Source organism: Perca flavescens, chromosome 1 (assembly GCF_004354835.1).
Source record: "Perca flavescens isolate YP-PL-M2 chromosome 1, PFLA_1.0, whole genome shotgun sequence".
NCBI classification, from domain to species: Eukaryota; Metazoa; Chordata; class Actinopteri; order Perciformes; family Percidae; genus Perca; species Perca flavescens.
Genome location: NC_041331.1, coordinates 10823468 through 10841294, shown reverse-complemented (window position 1 = coordinate 10841294; position 17827 = coordinate 10823468). Strand labels below are relative to the sequence as shown.

Below are 17827 nucleotides of genomic sequence, written 5' to 3'. Positions count from 1 at the left end.
GATATCTACACCTCCCGAAGCCTGCGGAAGGCATTCAGCATCATGAAAGACTCACATCGGCCACATCAACTGTTTGAACTCCTCCCCTCAGGGAAGAGACACAAGACGGATGAACAGTTTCTATCCTAAAGCCATTACCACACTGAACTCTGCACTGAAATCAAAGACCTTATAGACACAACTGTGCAATATACATTTTCTTACATTTATCATTTTTTATTACAAATGTGCAGTACACAAAACTTGAACTCTTTATAAACGTTTTAACATGTATATGTTGACAACTGTGTATGTGAGTTGCATGTACTGTATGTGAATGTGAGATGTTTATTAGGTATATTTTTGAGCTGCGTCTCAGATAGTGCACCTGAATCTCATTATATTATAATAATATAAAGGAATCTTATCTTAGTCAGTAAAAATAAAAAAAATAAAAAACAAAGGACTTCCTGGGAGATATATAATTAAAGATGTCTCAACATTGAGCTGTATTAAGTTATTGAGCAGACCATGGCCCGTTACGTGACATTTAAAACACTGAATACAACAGTACTCATCATGCAGAGTGGACAGCGCCAAAGTTATACACTGCTGCCTGCACTACAGCTCGTTGTGTTAGATGTGTTCATTACCCCAATGCTGCAGCTGGCGAAAGTTGAGGAAAACCTGATTATTTCCTATACTACTGGGTAGCTCAATCTACAACAATACATTATCATCTAATAGTTGAATATATTATATTTTGTATTCATAATAAAAAAACGTCTTTTAAGGTTGCATACTGCAATTAATTTACCGGAAGCATTGCATCTATGACTCGTGTTGTAGCATATTATTAGGAACACCATACTAATACCGTGTTTGACCCTATCCTATATGGGCCAACATATCTAAAGAATGCTTCCAGCACCTTGTTGAATCAATGACACAAAGAATTAAGGCAGTTTTGAAGGCGAAAGGGATCCTCCACACCATTACACCACCACCACCAGCCTGCACAGACTGCAAAGCTTGACTGAACCCCTGCTCAACAAGGTATGATGTCGGAAAAGCAAGGAGCAGAAGACGAATCCTCTTCCACAAAAGAGGGAAACGCTGACCATGCGTGGCCCACATCACACGCCAGACATAGGCCCGTAAGGTTGCCTTGGCCTCCTCATCATTTTGGAGGTCGATGAGAGTTTCTTGAATTTCGGCCTCACTCCTGGACACTTCCACTTGAAATGGCTTCATCACCCACTCAGGGACATCCAGTTGCTCGAGGTCCCTGAAATGGATCTCCATGTTCTCCATTCAGAATACGATTTCATATTGTACTAAGATAGTTCACTGAAACATGTTTCTGAAAACATTTTAAGCGAGAAATAGGCCGTGCAGTTGCTGAATCTGTCTTCATTTCAGCTCAACAAATGTCAGTTTAGAAGATTTTCGTCAGATTTTGGGAGACTAGTCACCTCATTCCACTTGCCATTTCCGGGTGAGTCCCGACTGCCCTGCCGCCAACTGAACATAGGCTCGTTGGAGATGAACTGCGCCTCGCCTGTAAAGTAGACGAGAGCAGGCGACAGCAGCCGGGGACGGTGACAAAAATCTGCTCTCAAGTCAGACAGTTTCTAGCCGTTTCAGCAGCCTTCAGCAGGACTAAATAAGCCAAATTGTTGCTGCTGTTGTTCTGAAAGATATTAAACATTCTGAACTTAGCAGAACCTTTCCTTGTTTGTTTTTTTCTTCATATTTGCAAAGTTAAATGATTTAGCATTTAAATATCCATTATTATAAGCTTCAGTCTCAATTTAAAAAAGCGATTAATCGCGATTAATTACAGCAAATTGTGCAATTAGTTAATTTTTTTTAATCGATTGACAGCCCTAATATATATATATACCTAATAATAGGCCTACTAATAATAATAATAATGATCATTTTGTTTGTACAGCTCCAGCTTGGCGAGGAAACTGCAGATGGTGGCCTTTGAATGGACTAGTGTCACGGCATCTCCCTGGAGTTTGAGTGACACTTCATTCATCTTCCCGAAAATCTGCCAGGTAAAAGATGTCACCGAGACGCTAAAGGAGCGCCATCTCCTTTATCCACACTGTCATTGCTGAGCGGGATGGCCTGCATCACTGATGATGGGTCTCTCTCCATGACAGTGGAGATGGCCTCTTTAATCGCTGGGATAACCAGCTTCTCCCCCACTGTAAATGGCAACCCAGACTTTGCTATCAGGAGAGAGATGTTAGGAGGCCACTAACCCACTCTCTGTCTAGTTTACCTTCCTAACGAAGGAGATGGACCGTTTTGAAAGTTGCTCCTTGAGGTCCTGGAAATACGCAGCATCCTTGGATGCCTTATCGGGGTGAATTTTAGTTAGGTGCCATTGCCGGTTTCATTGCCTCATTAGAGAAAACCTGCTGGTAAAGCAGGCACATTGGGAGCTGGATGATCGCGGGTGAGGGAATAAAGCCATATCTAATGTACTCAACACTATACTGTTTGCACTTCTTTTTGTTTTCCACCATGATGTTTGAATGTGTTTTGATATAAAAATATTGTCGTATTAGCCTGCGTAATTGTGCTTGTGTACATTTTGATTGGACTCATTAATCTTAAACCACAAAGCAGAGTTCGGAGGCTGCTGTCAAAGTCCTCAACAGCGTTCTTTCTACTACTTTGACAGCTGCCGGCAGCGGGATTTGTTTATAGGTGTTGCTATGGAGATCATTTGCTGGTAGCCAGAGCCATAGGGAGAGAAAGCTAGCAGGATAAGTCGGAGTGGGCTACTAGCAACATTGAAATATTAATTCAATAATAACAGACTTAATTTTATTTCAAATTCAAATGAACATTGTATGTGTTGTCAGAGGCTTAAAAGTTCTGATGAATAACAGTGATTAACGCCCCCGCATTTGTGCCCGCTCTTGTACCTCGTTCACACCGCCCCCCCAACAATGTCCAAACGCCCCCGTTGAGAAACCATGGTCTATACTGTACACAAATCCATTGCATGTCTGTCCGTCCTGGTAGAGGGATCCCTCCATTCTATGCTTGTTAAAGTGTTTTGTTTGAGGAGAGTTTTGGGTCGCACTTTATTTTTCGGTACATTAAAAAGACGTAATAAGCCGTACTTTGTATCAAATTAGACTATAACTAGAAATAATGTAACAGTTATACCCTAATTAAAGGTCAAACGCCTAAATTATTCTGTAATTAGTACATAAATACCGTTGGGGTCGGGTGCGATGCCACATGGGTGGCAGTGAAGGTCAGGGGCCTCGACGGACCAGACCCGGGCGGCAGACGCTGGCTCTGGGGACGTGGAACGTCACCTCTCTGTGGGGGAAGGAGCCGGAACTGGTGCGGGAGGTGGAGCGCTACCGGTTAGATCTGGTGGGGCTTACCTCTACGCACAGTCTCGGTTCTGGAACCATACTCCTGGATAGGGGTTGGACTCTTTTCTTCTCCGGAGTTGCCCAGGGTGTGAGGCGCCGGGCGGGTGTGGTGATACTCACAAGCCCCCGGCTGAGCGCCGCTGTGTTGGAGTTTACCCCGGTGGACGAGAGGGTCGCCTCCCTACGCCTGCGGGTTGTGGGGGGGAAAACTCTGACTGTTGTTTGTGCATATGCACCAAACAGGAGTTCGGAGTATTCGGCCTTCTTGGAGACCTTGACTGGAGTCCTGCATGGGGCTCCAGTGGGGGACTCCATTGTTCTGCTGGGGGACTTCAACGCACACGTGGGCAATGATGGAGACACCTGGAGGCGTGATTGGGAGGAACGGCCTCCTGATCTAAACCAGAGTGGTTGTTTGTTGTTGGACTTCTGTGCTAGTCATGGATTGTCTATAACGAACACCATGTTCGAACATAGGGATGCTCATAAGTGTACCTGGTACCAGAGCACCCTAGGCCGAAGGTCAATGATCGATTTCATAATCGTTTCATCTGATCTGAGGCCGTATGTTTTGGACACTCGGGTGAAGAGAGGGGCAGAGCTGTCAACCGATCACCATCTGGTGGTGAGTTGGGTCAGGGGTGGGGGAAGACTCTGGACAGACCTGGTAAGCCCAAACGTGTAGTGCGGGTAAATTGGGAACGTCTGGAGGAGGCCCCTGTCCGACAGACTTTCAACTCACACCTCCGGCGGAGCTTTTCGTGCATCCCTGTGGAGGCTGGGGCATTGAACCCGAGTGGACAATGTTCAAAGTTTCCATTGCTGAAGCTGCGGCGAGGAGCTGTGGTCTTAGGATCTTAGGTGCCTCAAGGGGCGGTAACCCACGAACACCGTGGTGGACACCAGTGGTCAGGGAAGCCGTCCGACTGAAGAAGGAGTCCTTCCGGGATATGTTATCTCGGAGGACTCCGGAGGCAGTTGCAGGGTACCGAAGGGCCCGAAGGGCTGCAGCCTCTGCCGTGAAAGAGGCAAAGCAGCGGGTGTGGGAGAAGTTTGGAGAAGACATGGAGAAGGACTTTCGGTCGGCACCAAAGTGTTTCTGGAAAACTGTTCGCCACCTCAGGAGGGGGGGGGGGAACCATCCAAGCTGTGTACAGTAAGGATGGGACACTGTTGACCTCCACTGAGGAGGTAATAGGGCGGTGGAGGGAGCACTTTGAGGAACTCCTGAATCCGACTAATCGCCCTCTATGTTAGAGGCAGAGCTGGAGGATAACGGGGATTGTCGTCGATTTCCCAGGCGGAAGTCACTGATGTAGTCAAACAACTACACAGTGGCAAAGCCCCGGGATTGATGAGATCCGTCCAGAAATGCTCAAGGCTCTGGGTGTGGAGGGGCTGTCCTGGTTGACACGCCTCTTCAACATTGCGTGGAAGTCTGGGACGGTGCCAAAGGAGTGGCAGACTGGGGTGGTGGTTCCTCTTTTTAAAAAGGGGACCAGAGGGTGTGTGCCAATTATAGGGGTATCACACTTCTCAGCCTCCCTGGTAAAGTCTACTCCAAGGTGCTGGAAAGGAGGGTTCGGCCGATAGTCGAACCTCGGGTTGAGGAGGAACAATGCGGATTCCGTCCTGGTCGTGGAACAACGGACCAGCTCTTCACTCTCGCAAGGATCCTGGAGGGAGCCTGGGAGTATGCCCAACCGGTCTACATGTGTTTTGTGGATTTGGAGAAGGCGTATGACCGGGTCCCCGGGAGATACTGTGGGAGGTGCTGCGGGAGTATGGGGTGAGGGGTCTCTACTCAGGGCCATCCAATCTCTGTATGACCAAAGTGAGAGCTGTGTCCGGGTTCTCGGTAGTAAGTCGGACTCGTTTCAGGTGAGGGTTGGCCTCCGCCAGGGCTGCGCTTTGTCACCAATCCTGTTTGTAATATTTATGGACAGGATATCGAGGCGTGGTCGGGGTGGGGAGGGGTTGCAGTTTGGTGGGCTGGGGATCTCATCGCTGCTCTTTGCAGATGATGTGGTCCTGATGGCATCATCGGCCTGCGACCTTCAGCACTCACTGGATCGGTTCGCAACCGAGTGTGAAGCGGTTGGGATGAGGATCAGCACCTCTAAATCGGAGGCCATGGTTCTCAGCAGGAAACCGATGGAATGCCTTCTCCAGGTAGGGAATGAGTCCTTACCCCAAGTGAAGGAGTTCAAGTACCTTGGGGTTTTGTTCGCGAGTGAGGGGACAATGGAGCGGGAGATTGGTCGGAGAATCGGGCGCAGCGGGTGCGGTATTGCATTCAATCTATCGCACCGTTGTGACGAAAAGAGAGCTGAGCCAGAAGGCAAAGCTCTCGATCTACCGGGTCAGTTTTCGTTCCTACCCTCACCTATGGTCATGAAGGCTGGGTCATGACCGAAAGAACGAGATCCAGGGTACAAGCGGCGAAATGGGTTTCCTCAGGAGGGTGGCTGGCGTCTCCCTTAGAGATAGGGTGAGAAGCTCAGTCATCCGTGAGGAGCTCGGAGTAGAGCCGCTGCTCCTTTGCGTCGAAAGGAGCCAGTTGAGGTGGTTCGGGCATCTGGTAAGGATGCCCCCTGGGCGCCTCCCTAGGGAGGTGTTCCAGGCACGTCCCAGCTGGGAGGAGCCCTGGGGAAGACCCAGGACTAGGTGGAGGGATTATATCTCCAACCTGGCCTGGGAACGCCGATCCCCCAGTCGGAGCTGGTTAATGTTGCTCGGGAAAGGGAAGTTTGGGGTCCCCTGCTGGAGCTGCTCCCCCCGCGACCCGACACCGGATAAGCGGACGAAGATGGATGGATGGATGGATGGATGGATGGATGGATAGTACATAAATAAGATATAATAAGCCTTACTTTCTATCAAGTTAGACCAAAACAAGAAATTATTTGGTCTTTATTAGACAAAAAACAAACACAGTTAGACGCTAATAAGAAACATGTAATGTTACTATGAATGTTGACGAATTGATGCATATATTTTCATAATAGTATACATCTAGTATATAGGTTAAATAAACATGTGATATTTCAAAAATGCATTGATTGATTGTGTAGGCTTTGCAGTTCACTTGTGTCTGATCTTTTAATGTTACAGCTGCTTGCCGCGTCGTCCCTTGTTTGCCTGTGAAGACAGAAGAGAGAATTTGTTACTGGCAGATTGGATGTGTTAAAAGCGGCACATCAGTGGTGAATACTGTTACAGATGTTCACACAAAAACATGATTATCTGTGAGTTGTCACAGCATAATCATTGACAGTGTAAATGGGATCGCATTCAGCAACAATAAATAGGCTACACAGCAAGCTAGCTAACGTTAGGCTATAGCTAGCTGTCATAGACTAAACATTCCAACATCACGAAATACAGATAGTATAACCAAGGACCATGATGAGTATACCTTAACTTACCGTGTCACCAAGATTCTTTATTACTAGCTAAATCCATATCTACAGATAAATTGCTCTGTTATGATGACTTCTTTTGACGTTTTTTGGCAGTACCGCCACCTTCTGAAATGGAGTGTGAATCAGAATATCCTACAATCACCACTACTACTAAAATAAATAGGCCTGTATAAAATAAAACTATATAGCTATTTTTCTCCAAAAATATAAAATATTGCTCCATACCCCACATGCCCTGAATTCAGTTGCAATATTTCTTTAATATTAAATCTCATTTGTTCTCTATTTAGCCTCTTTCAGAATCATCATTTCCTGCTGGTACCTAGGACGATTTATAATTACATGTTCTACTGTTTCTAGACTATTACAGTGCTCACATATACCAGTTTTTTGTTTCCCAATTATTTTAAGCATACTATTTAGTCCAGTTTGTCCAAATCTCATTCTCAAAATTATGTTCTCTTCTTTTTTATTTCTGCTATATTCTCTCATGTCTGCTACCTTCTTTGAATACTGTAGAACCAGAATCCAGATGAATTTCACTATTACTAATGCTTTATCCTGAAAACAGTTTGAGCTATTTCTAACAAAATGTCCTGTCATAATGTCTGCATGTTTTTGTAACTGGTTAGTGCACTGCTTGAATCTACAGTATTAAGCTTTAAAAAAGGAAGAAAAACAAAATCAGAATGTAATACTGGTATCCAGACCTTTACATGCAGCTGTATGTTAAAAGGCTTATTGATCGTAATATGTTGCCACTTCAACCATGTCAACAGTAGGGCCCTATGAAATCCGTTATTTTTTTTCAAATTCCGTTTAATTTTGTTTCAAATTCCGTGTTTTATTTTATTTTTAGCCGTTTCGGATTTTTCGGAATTGCTTGTTTTCTTTTCACTTCTAAGCAGTATTTACCTTTAAAAACTCAGTGACACAAACTCACAATTCAGCTTTTTTATTGAAACTGTTAATATATTCAGCAAAGCACATTCAAAATTACCTAAATGATAGCTAATTGGATGCTCACCTATAACAATGTTGAGGACACTGCAATCTCGGTTGTCAGAGGTTTCGTCAACAACAAAAAAGATTTTCTTTCCACGGATCTCTTGCAGCACTTTTTGCATGTGCTGGTCAAAGACCCGTAGCAGGTGGGTCTGCCTGCTGGCGTTTTCTGGAAGCGCACCTCCCTGCTTGCAATGTTTAACAAGAAACGGACGTATCCTCTTCATTTTCTCTAGCAGTATGTCAGCTTCAGCACACATTGCAACAAAATCTTCCACAAACTCACGCCTGCATCTATTGATTTTGTTATTGCCTCAATGGAGGGATTTTTTAGCTTTGGTCTTGAGATGAGCTTTTGATTTCAAATGGACGTTACATGTGTCTTTGCGGGTCCAGTCAACAGTATGTTGACAAAACTTACAAAACAGTCGTTGTCCAGACTCATAGTAGTCGTTGGGGTATTGTTCAGCCCGGTATTTAGCAGTTAATTCAGAGTTTCTTAATTTTTTTGCCACCGTTGTCTTATCGGGAGGCGCCACTCTCTTCGACATTTTTTCCCTCACAACAAACTCAACGTGAACGTGATGACGTATGGTTACTAGGCAACAGGCTGTGCCATTTGGCTACGGTTTAGGTAGAGTGTCAGTACCCGATCCGTTCCACCTGCACAATCCATTCTGCGCATGCGCAATATGTTCGCGCATGCGCTGTGGTACGAGGATTTACGACACTACCCGATCTGTTCCCACACTAGCCTCCACCGGGAAGCTAATGTTAGTTTAGCTAATAGCTAATTCGGCTAACCGCTAGCTGAGACAGCATGTAAACTTTAAAAGACCCTCAAAATAAAACTTGAAAACAAACGTTAACATATATAACAGCTGTTACGTCAGTTTTACTTTACTTGTGCTTATTTAAAATACAATCACTCAATACTTTATCTTTATTGTTACTACTGTAAAGTCTTAATTTTGCTGTAGCCTGCTTTTCCCATTATGTTTGACTTAATGTTATTTTAGACTGAATCTAGCTGTCCGTTCTGCCTGCACGATCCGTTCGGCGCATGCGTTATTTGTCGGCTAGCGGTTAGCCGAATTAGCTGTTAGCTAAACTAACGTTAGCTTGGGTGGAGGCTAATGTAGAACAGATCGGGCAGGTCGTAAAACAGTATTACCATCTGCGCATGCGTGAACATCTTGCACATGCGCAGAACGGATTGTGCAGGTGGAACGGATCGGGTACTGACATAGAGACCTGTTCTGCTTGTTGTTGAGACCTTTCTATGCTTGTTGTTTTAAACTGAAAAATGAGAAGGAAGTAAAAAAAAAATCCTTTATTTAATATGTCAACAAAATATATACAAATTACGTGCGATTCCACGTGTATAACAGAATTCCATTTTCATGTGTAGATTCCGCGATTCCGTCCATGTTTTCCACATCACGGAAATCATAGGGCCCTACAACAGTCACATGTTGAATATAATACCAGAAACACCAGCCGATTGCAAATGCAGCGCTGAAAGGCGCGCAGAGGCGTTCAAAGCCTGGAGTGAACTCATACAAATAACCCGTTGATGTAGAGGGTTTACGTTTAACAGGAAACGGCAAGCATGTAGATACTAACTGTACCCGTTGAAACATCAGTCGAGACAAAACAGCAGCGTGGCGCAGGAAGAGGGGCTAGTGCAGACACCAGCGCCGGCGAAGCAGTTTACAAACCCTGGTGTACGCAAAACAAACCGAATTCAGTAACAGTTTATGAATAAACAAAACAAGGTATGAGATGGGCATACATACCCGTCCGGGAGCTTTGCACTATTTATTTATTTAATGTTTATTGGACAGGGACAAATGCAACATTGCTTTATAAAAATACAAAGTAGATGCCATGCGTACAGGTTTATAGCCATGACTAATTTGCAACCCCTGTCCCTGGTTAGGCTTATTATTAATATAAAAATTTGTAACTATTAAAACACATACAATAAATACATCCCATACATGAAATAAAATATGGACTTAAATGAATGTAGAAATCACTATAAAACAGAGTTTAGACACATTTAACAATACAAGAACACAAAAGTATGCATATGTCTGTGCATGCTAACATATGCAACATTATGTTTGTATGAATTGTGTTGTATCTTGTACAGTCAGTGATCACAGAGTTGTTTCAGTTTCAGCCATTGCTTTAAATGTGTATTAAAACCCTTGAGTTCTGTCAATGTTTTAATTTCTAATGGTAAGGCGTTCCACAATTGTATGCCTCTTACTGAAAATGATGTCTGACCAAATGTTCTACGTTTTGCCGCTATACAGTTACCACTTATTGTGCCCTATAGTTCTTATTCCGCTCTTTTGTTTCACTACTAGTTGACAGAATATTTCTGGTGCAAGGTTATTCACACACTTTTAAAATTAGTTTTAGAAATTAATAATTTACAAAACTGTCAAAACTCAATATATTATGCTTCCTTAAAATGAAGCAGTGGTGCCATCTTACAGGTTTCTGGTCCCTTACTTTTAATGCCTGTTTAAATAATGACCTAATGGGTGTAATTGTTGTTTGATTGGCCTGACCCCGATACAATAAATGAGAAAATATCATGAATGCATAAACTGCTGTGCTGCCTTAATGGGTATATATTGTCTTATTAATCGGAAGCAATTTAAATTCGTTTTGACAGTTCTGCACAGTCTCTTTACATGACTATCAAATTTAAGATGAAAATCTAAAGTAACCCCTAAAAAGTTTAATTCATGTACCTCATCTATCTCCTTCTCATCAATCTTTATTCTAAAATTTTCATTGACCTTTCTTTTAATTGAAAAGCACATAGAGACTGTCTTATCTTACTAATACACCACCTTCACAGAAGTGCCGCTAGTTCAGCTACACAGGGCCTACAATAGAATGGCTGGTTACTTAAACACTCTTATCATGATAATACCCAAGAGAAAGAGAGTTGCCCAACCTACCAACAGCATGCTCAACGCGGTCCCGTTACAGGAGTCGGGTTTGTGACAGGGAGACACTGCAAAAGACAATGCACAACGTAATGCCCATCCTAACACAAAAGAGGCCTATAGGTAACACAAAGAAATTAGCAACACGGCATTACCTGTCGAATTCCCTTCACCGCGCAGCGGAAGCGAGGGGCCCAGAGCGGAAATGTGGCTCCGGTTACAAAGAGTAGAGAGTGTCAAGAGGACAAACCCCCTGCCTATATAACATGGAGCTACTTCTTGATTGGTCAAAGAGTGAGTGTGATTGAAAGCATGGTGACCAATCAACCTGCTACATATGTTTACAACAATTACATTACATTACATTTCATTACATGTCATTTAGCTGACGATTTTATCCAAAGCGACATACAATTGCTATATATGTCAGAGGTTGCACGCCTCTGGAGCAACTATGGGTTAAGTGTCAGCTCAGGGACTTGGTTGGGCTTGGTTGATGTATCGCAGTTGGAATCGAACCCAGGTCTCCCACACAAAAGGCATGTGTCATATCCACTGCGCCATCACCACCCACTTTGTGATTGTTAACACCTTGCCAAAATCACTGCATCAACTAGTGGTACCCCCCCCCCCCAACCCGAGATACAATTTGAAGACGAAAATCTAATAGGCAAACACACTTTTCTTCATGCAGGTTTTGTCAAGAACTGTACTAAAGTTTGGACTGATAATGAGGACATTGGCCCTCATTTATGAAACGTGCGTACGACCTATAACCCGGATAACCAGTGTCACGAAGGTGGTTATCAACTAGTTCAATCAATCCAGGTTTGTCCAATCTAGAGACGCGCGCGTTCACATAAAAGAGGCGGTGTTTGGGCACCACGACCAATCGCAAACATCTACCAGAGCCGCATGTTATATATAAGGAGAGCAAATTATAATTCTACATGAATATGAAGGACACAGACTCGGTTTTCCAGGCAAAACGCAATACAGTCGCTGCTTCCTAAAACAGGAAGGAAAGATGGCAAAAAAAAAAAAATAGCCGACGCTGTAGATGTTTAAATCACAACTCCAATACCACTTCCCCATCAGTCAGGACCAAGATCTAACTTGGGCTTTCCATAAACTGTCGTTGCTTTAGCCTTTTATTTCAGTTGCAACCCTGGCAGTGGTAAGCGATCGTGAGTGCAAATAAAAAATATAAAAACATAATTCAAACCGATGTGCGCATTAGCGATACACAGCTCAAGAAGCCAATATGTAGCCTAATTCCCTCCCATTAAAATATATAGGCTATATTTCATAAAAATACCCATGTTAACAGGGTTGTTGGTCTCTAAATGTTTTAACTTTTATGAGCGCACCCCTCTCTACCCCTCTCTCCCCCTCTCTCTCTCTCTGCACTGAGCTCCGCCTGATCTTCTTTAAGAATAGTGACGCCGTTATCAATCGACCTATTGATTGGTCAGTAGGCGGTGCTTTTACACCGGTTGATCTCTGATCTCCAACTTAACCTGCTCCCGACCAGGTTAGGTGTTCAGCATGAGTTACCACAGCAATTGAACCCGATAACAACTGATCCACCTTCGTAGTACAGAAAATCCTGGGTTGAGCCTTAAGTTAGCTCGTTAACGCCAAATCTTGCTTCGTAGTACAGGCCTCAGGTCTGAACTCGTGTACGCAAGTTTTCGAGTCAGTGTGGACTTGCGGTGCAGCATATAATCAGTTTAACAGGAGAAGGAGAAGTCATCAGTTGATCACGTATCAGCAATGGCAGATCTGGCTCTTTTAGAAGACCTCTATGCGCCGGTCTGCAACATTGTTTTAGCCTGTGGGGTTCTGCACAACATCGCACAGGAAAACACAGTGCCATAAATGTAGCGATGGAGCCAGATGACCCGATGCCCAGAGAGCAGTGTCCAGAACAACCCCAACTGAGGGCTATATGAAGGAGACAGGATATTATTCCTCTCTTTTAAAAGGTAGCCTATAGTGTTATGTTTGGCAATGATATTCAATACAGGAAACATGACGATGCACAACATTTTTATTTATTCTTCAGGATTTTGTTTCTCTTTCAAGTGAATGATTTATTTCTGCCATTGACCAAGTTATTTTGGCTTGTTTTTCCAGCCCCTCTGCTGTCAGGAGACAGGGTCAGGGTCCAGCACGGGGGGGCGGAGGACACGCGCTGTCCCTCAGCTGTTGCCTCGTTCCGACGAACACGAGTAAAATAAAAGACACTGCATAAACTCCGCTACCGTGTGTTTATTTAATTATAGGTACACCTACATGTAGGCCTAATAGATTATAATAGAAGCCTGTATATTACTATTAGGACTATAGAAAATGTGTCAAGGATGTATAAATTAAATAGTCTAAACTTCAGCTGGAGTCCGATTTACTACGGCAACACTGTTGACCGCATCAGTGATCTCTTTTCATCCCGCATTCTTTCTACAGCCTTTAATACCAGTTTTCAGGCTGCCAAATAGTACACACGTTAGTGCAAATGAACCAGAGATATCAGGGTTTCAAGCTCCACCTCTGAAAAGTTCCGCTTCTCAGCCGGATTACGTCTCGCCATGTCGTAAATTGTAGGGGCGAGGCCTCAAAACCCAGAATATATTGGGGCGTAACATTTTAATTAAGATCGTTTCCAGCCGCCGCATTTATCAATGTACGACCGTTCTTACGCTCTGATTGGTGTGATACGAACTTTTCATGAATCCCACGTGAAGCCTGTCGTAAGATGATTTCTGCGCTCATATCTGCGCTGGTTTCTACATTAGGTTGATAAATGAGGGCCATTGAGTGTAACGATTGCACGAGAGCTTAACAGCTGTATTTCCAGACTTTGACATTTAATGATATATGCACAGTATTAAATTGAAATTGAAATTGAATTGAAATGTCTTTAATATCCCCACGGGGCAATTTGGTTCACAAGTAGCCAACACATTCGCACAAAAACACAAAAACATGAGATACACTATACTTAAAAAACTTAAAATAATATGTGCTGTGACATGGGCAGGGATGGCAGATGACATATAGCTTGTTGAGAAACCCAACAGCTGATGGTACAAATGATCTCAGGTATCTGTTAGACCTGCCATGTTTTCGGGAGGTATGCATCCTTCCTGATGGTAGGAGGCAAAACTCAAGAGTGTAGTGGGTGAGTGATGTTAGCCAAAATAGCCATTTCCCTCTGTGAGGCTCTGGCCTCATACACATACCCAATGCTGTTGAGGTCGGTGCCAATTATTTTCCAACAGATGTTTAGGGACCGTTTGGTATTTATGGAATGGACCACTGGCGGAAAATAGGGGAGAGTCATGTCTTTAATCCAATTTTTTTTAGTCTAGGTGGAAGGGTCACCCAACTTTTGTATTCATGAAAACAGCAACATTTCAAAGTGGCTTGTTTGGTGCATATTTATCCATGTAGCTCCATGTAGCTCTCTCAGTCTCGGTCCCTATTGCTAGCAGATGGATCCCTCCTTGTCTAGTCGCTTTAGAGACTGTGGGATTTCCCAAACTGAATAAATCCTGTTCGCACATATAAACACAAAACTGCTTTGCTAGCTCCATCGTGTTGTAACTAAGACATCTGAGCATGATTGCCATACTGTTTAGTTCAAAAACATCCAAAACACTGTACGAAAACATAGTGGACCAGACGCAAGCTTTTATTTTGAAAAGTCAAAGCTTGCGGACAGCACCAAGCCGGGAGGGCATGAGACGGGAGGTCTCCAGGCTGTGATATTCCGAATCCCACTATGGCCACGCCAAGACCCTTCAATAGCATTTATTGGCCAGGCGTCCATGCTTACGCGAGGTAACGTAACCCCATTTGTACTCCTATCCCCTGACCAATTGGCTATCCTAACCTTAACCACTCAAGGTCAAATGCCTAACTCCAACCAATCAAGCTGCTTCACTGGGTCTTGGCGTGACCATAGTGGGATTCATAATTTTAATACCTGACTCAAATATCCTTTCGGTCCGGTCATTATTTGTGAAATTGTGCAAACAACAGCCTTTTCGAGGCATTTGAGAAGGAAGGAGTGGTAGCATGCAAGCTCCCGAATTGACGCTCGTCTTCGACAGCTTTACCTATGCTAAAATATACAATGCCTAGTGATGAGTCCATAGCAACCAGCAACCAATTTCTTATTACCCAGTGTGCTTTGTTGGGTCTCAATGTTTTATTGTTTTATTTCATGTAAATGCTGGTTTACTAGATGAGTAACTTAGTATTTGAAGTAATGCAGTAATGCAGGAAGTGTGTGTTTCCATGCTTACTGTGTTTCCACAACAATGTTAGTGAGTAAATCTACTGAAATGACCACCATAACAGAGGAGTGTGATGCGTAAGATGAGAATGTAGAGGTTAAGTCACATATGTCATGGCTGTACAAAAACAATGGGAATCTGTACATCTTTGCAAAATGCTAACCAGTATACAAGGCATCAATAAGTTGTTTGAGAGGATCATGTCTCTTTTCCATATCATTTTGGAGGGTCATCCAAAATTTATTTATGGTGAAGGGAGGGTCAGGTCAATTTTGACTAAAGATCCCAAAACTCCTCCAGTGGCCCCTAAAATAAATAACGAACAATCCCTTAGTTATTTACACTGTGTTCTGCAATTGGAGGGCATGGGAAGAAGTATGTTGCAAGCCCATCCGGTTTTGTTCAGAGGAAGCTTTATTGCTCTGATCTGTCTGTCATCAAGTGCCAGCCTGCAGAGAATGCCGTTAGCATGTGTGTCTGAGAGTGTCAATGTCTTTCTAATAAGTCCACAGAGTGAGATTCCTCCACAGCCTCCGCCCACAAAAATGGACTTCTTCCCATGGCAGGATGGTGGTGGTTTCATGTGTTGAAGGGGAGGCAGGCTTTTATTGCCTAAGTAGACAAAACAGTGATGGGAGGGAAGGGAAAGGGGGAGGGAGGAAAAGATAATGTGGGAGAGGAATAGTGAGAGCATTAACAGGCTTAACGATGTAACAAGTGGAAGAGAGAGGAAACAATCCAGAGCACAGACTGTGTGTGTGTGTGTGTGTGTGTGTGTGTGTGTGTGTGTGTGTGTGTGTGTGTGTGTGTGTGTGTGTGTGTTAGATGGCTGATGTTTCAATCCAAACCACTCAGAGCTTTAAAGGTGGGAAGAAAAGCTGTTTAAAGGTGACCTATTATATAGCCTTTTCAGGTTAATACTTGTACTAGAACATGTTTACATACTTTAATGTTAAAGAAACACTTTCTTTTTGTCATACTGCCCATGGCTGCTGCACCTGTATTCACCCTCTGTATGAGACGCTCTGTAGGAGCGCATGTCTCTTTATAGCATGACTTCGTTCTGTGAAAAATACCAATAAAGGCTTCTAAACCAAATATGACACAACTGGACATGTTTCATCAGGAATGTGACCCAAAATTGGGAAGAAATTAACAACATTGGCAGCCAAGATTATAGCTTTCCCTGGCGTTAGCAAGCAGCTACTTGTAGTTAGCAATAGATTGTAATGGGATATAGCAGCAATTTCTACCGTCAAAAACCACAGATAAAGGCTTCCGAACCAAATACTACACAACCAGACATGTTTCAGCAGTAATGTGACCTGAGAATTAGGGAGAAATGAACATTGGCAGCCAAGATTACAGTTTTCCCTGACTTAGCATGTAGCTACGTGTGACAATGTAAACACTGCAGTAGATTCATTCCGCTGGAGCAGATGACCAATCATAGAAGCTCGGCTCCTTGTGAAAACGTTATAACCGTTCAGAACAGTGGAAAATCTGAACGTTTTAGCTCACAGGGATTTCTCTGAAATACGTTTATCTCATTATTTGAAGCTTTGGCCACATTTTACATGAAAATCTGACATTTTAACATTATAGATATGACAGAAAATACGAAAAAGCATAATAGATCACCTTTAAAGTAAAAATGCTATAAATGTTTTCCCAGATTCCACATTTAATAAAACCCATGCGTGAATGGATTATCAGTTCATGAGAGCTTTCACATTTGTTGTTCTTAACAGACTGTATAGGTGATCTTTGAGCTCTGAGATACAGGAAGTGAAGATTTTTATAAATCCAGCAGCAGAGCTTTAAATAAGAACACCTCCTTAGTAAGCATGAGCAGTATAGTTATTATTATCCCATTGTTTGTTTCCATTCAATGTACTTAATGATGTGCAATTTTTTTAATTATTTTTTTTTTTAATTATTACCATATATTTTTTATCCTTTTTTTAATCTTATTTACTCACTTATTTATTTTCCTCCGAGAGGATTGTTGGTTAAGGAAGGGAGGGAGGGGATTTTATTGTTTATTAATAACGACCAAAAACTCAATAAATAAAGTTTTGAAAAAAAAAGCATGAGTAGTATTACACTGCATTGCACAGCTGGACACAGTCATATTGTGTATTGACAATATGACTATAACCCGAACTCACCTGAATGGACAGTAATAGCCATCGCTACTGGAAACTGGTATCATTTGATAGAAACGTTTTTTTTTGTTTATCAGTCCCTCCATGAATAGCTTTTCGTACCGTATTCTCCTGTCTCCTGCATACTTATGGTAACCATTAGCATAAACCTTCAAAATGTCATCATTGCTACTAGCATGCAGGGTCTGGCTAGTCCAAACAGCATTCCTGGATAGGAGAAAAATGTGCTCTGGTTTATTGGTATTTCTTTAAACCAATTACAATCGTCTTGGGCGGTGCTAAGCACCGGACAGAGTAACGGTGCTTCTGCAAAATAGCCTCAGGAAGAACCTTGTTATGGTGTAACGTGTACGTTCAAAAGTTGTTTTAGTTGTGTAACGGAAAACTCAGATTGGACAGATAGTCTAGCTGATAGTCTAGCAGTTAACCATAGTCCTCATGAATCCACAAAGAAAGAGGAAGCTGACGGACATCCGGCCAAAAATGAGGGAGTGTTTGTCTTTGTCGCTGTAGTAATGTCTCTGTGTGTGCTTATGTGCTCCGTGCTTCTGTGTTGTTGAT

At 43.0% G+C, this 17827-nt stretch overlaps 1 long non-coding RNA gene across 1 annotated transcript; it reads right to left on the bottom strand.

The window, feature by feature from the left end:
* Nucleotides 1-6290: 6290 nt before the first annotated feature.
* Nucleotides 6291-11035, bottom strand: LOC114561392 (uncharacterized). The gene is made up of 3 exons (XR_003693354.1): nucleotides 10950-11035; nucleotides 10807-10862; nucleotides 6291-6533 (listed from the first exon to the last, which is right to left on the bottom strand). It is a non-coding gene; the product is annotated as an uncharacterized LOC114561392 (long non-coding RNA).
* Nucleotides 11036-17827: the final 6792 nt, after the last annotated feature.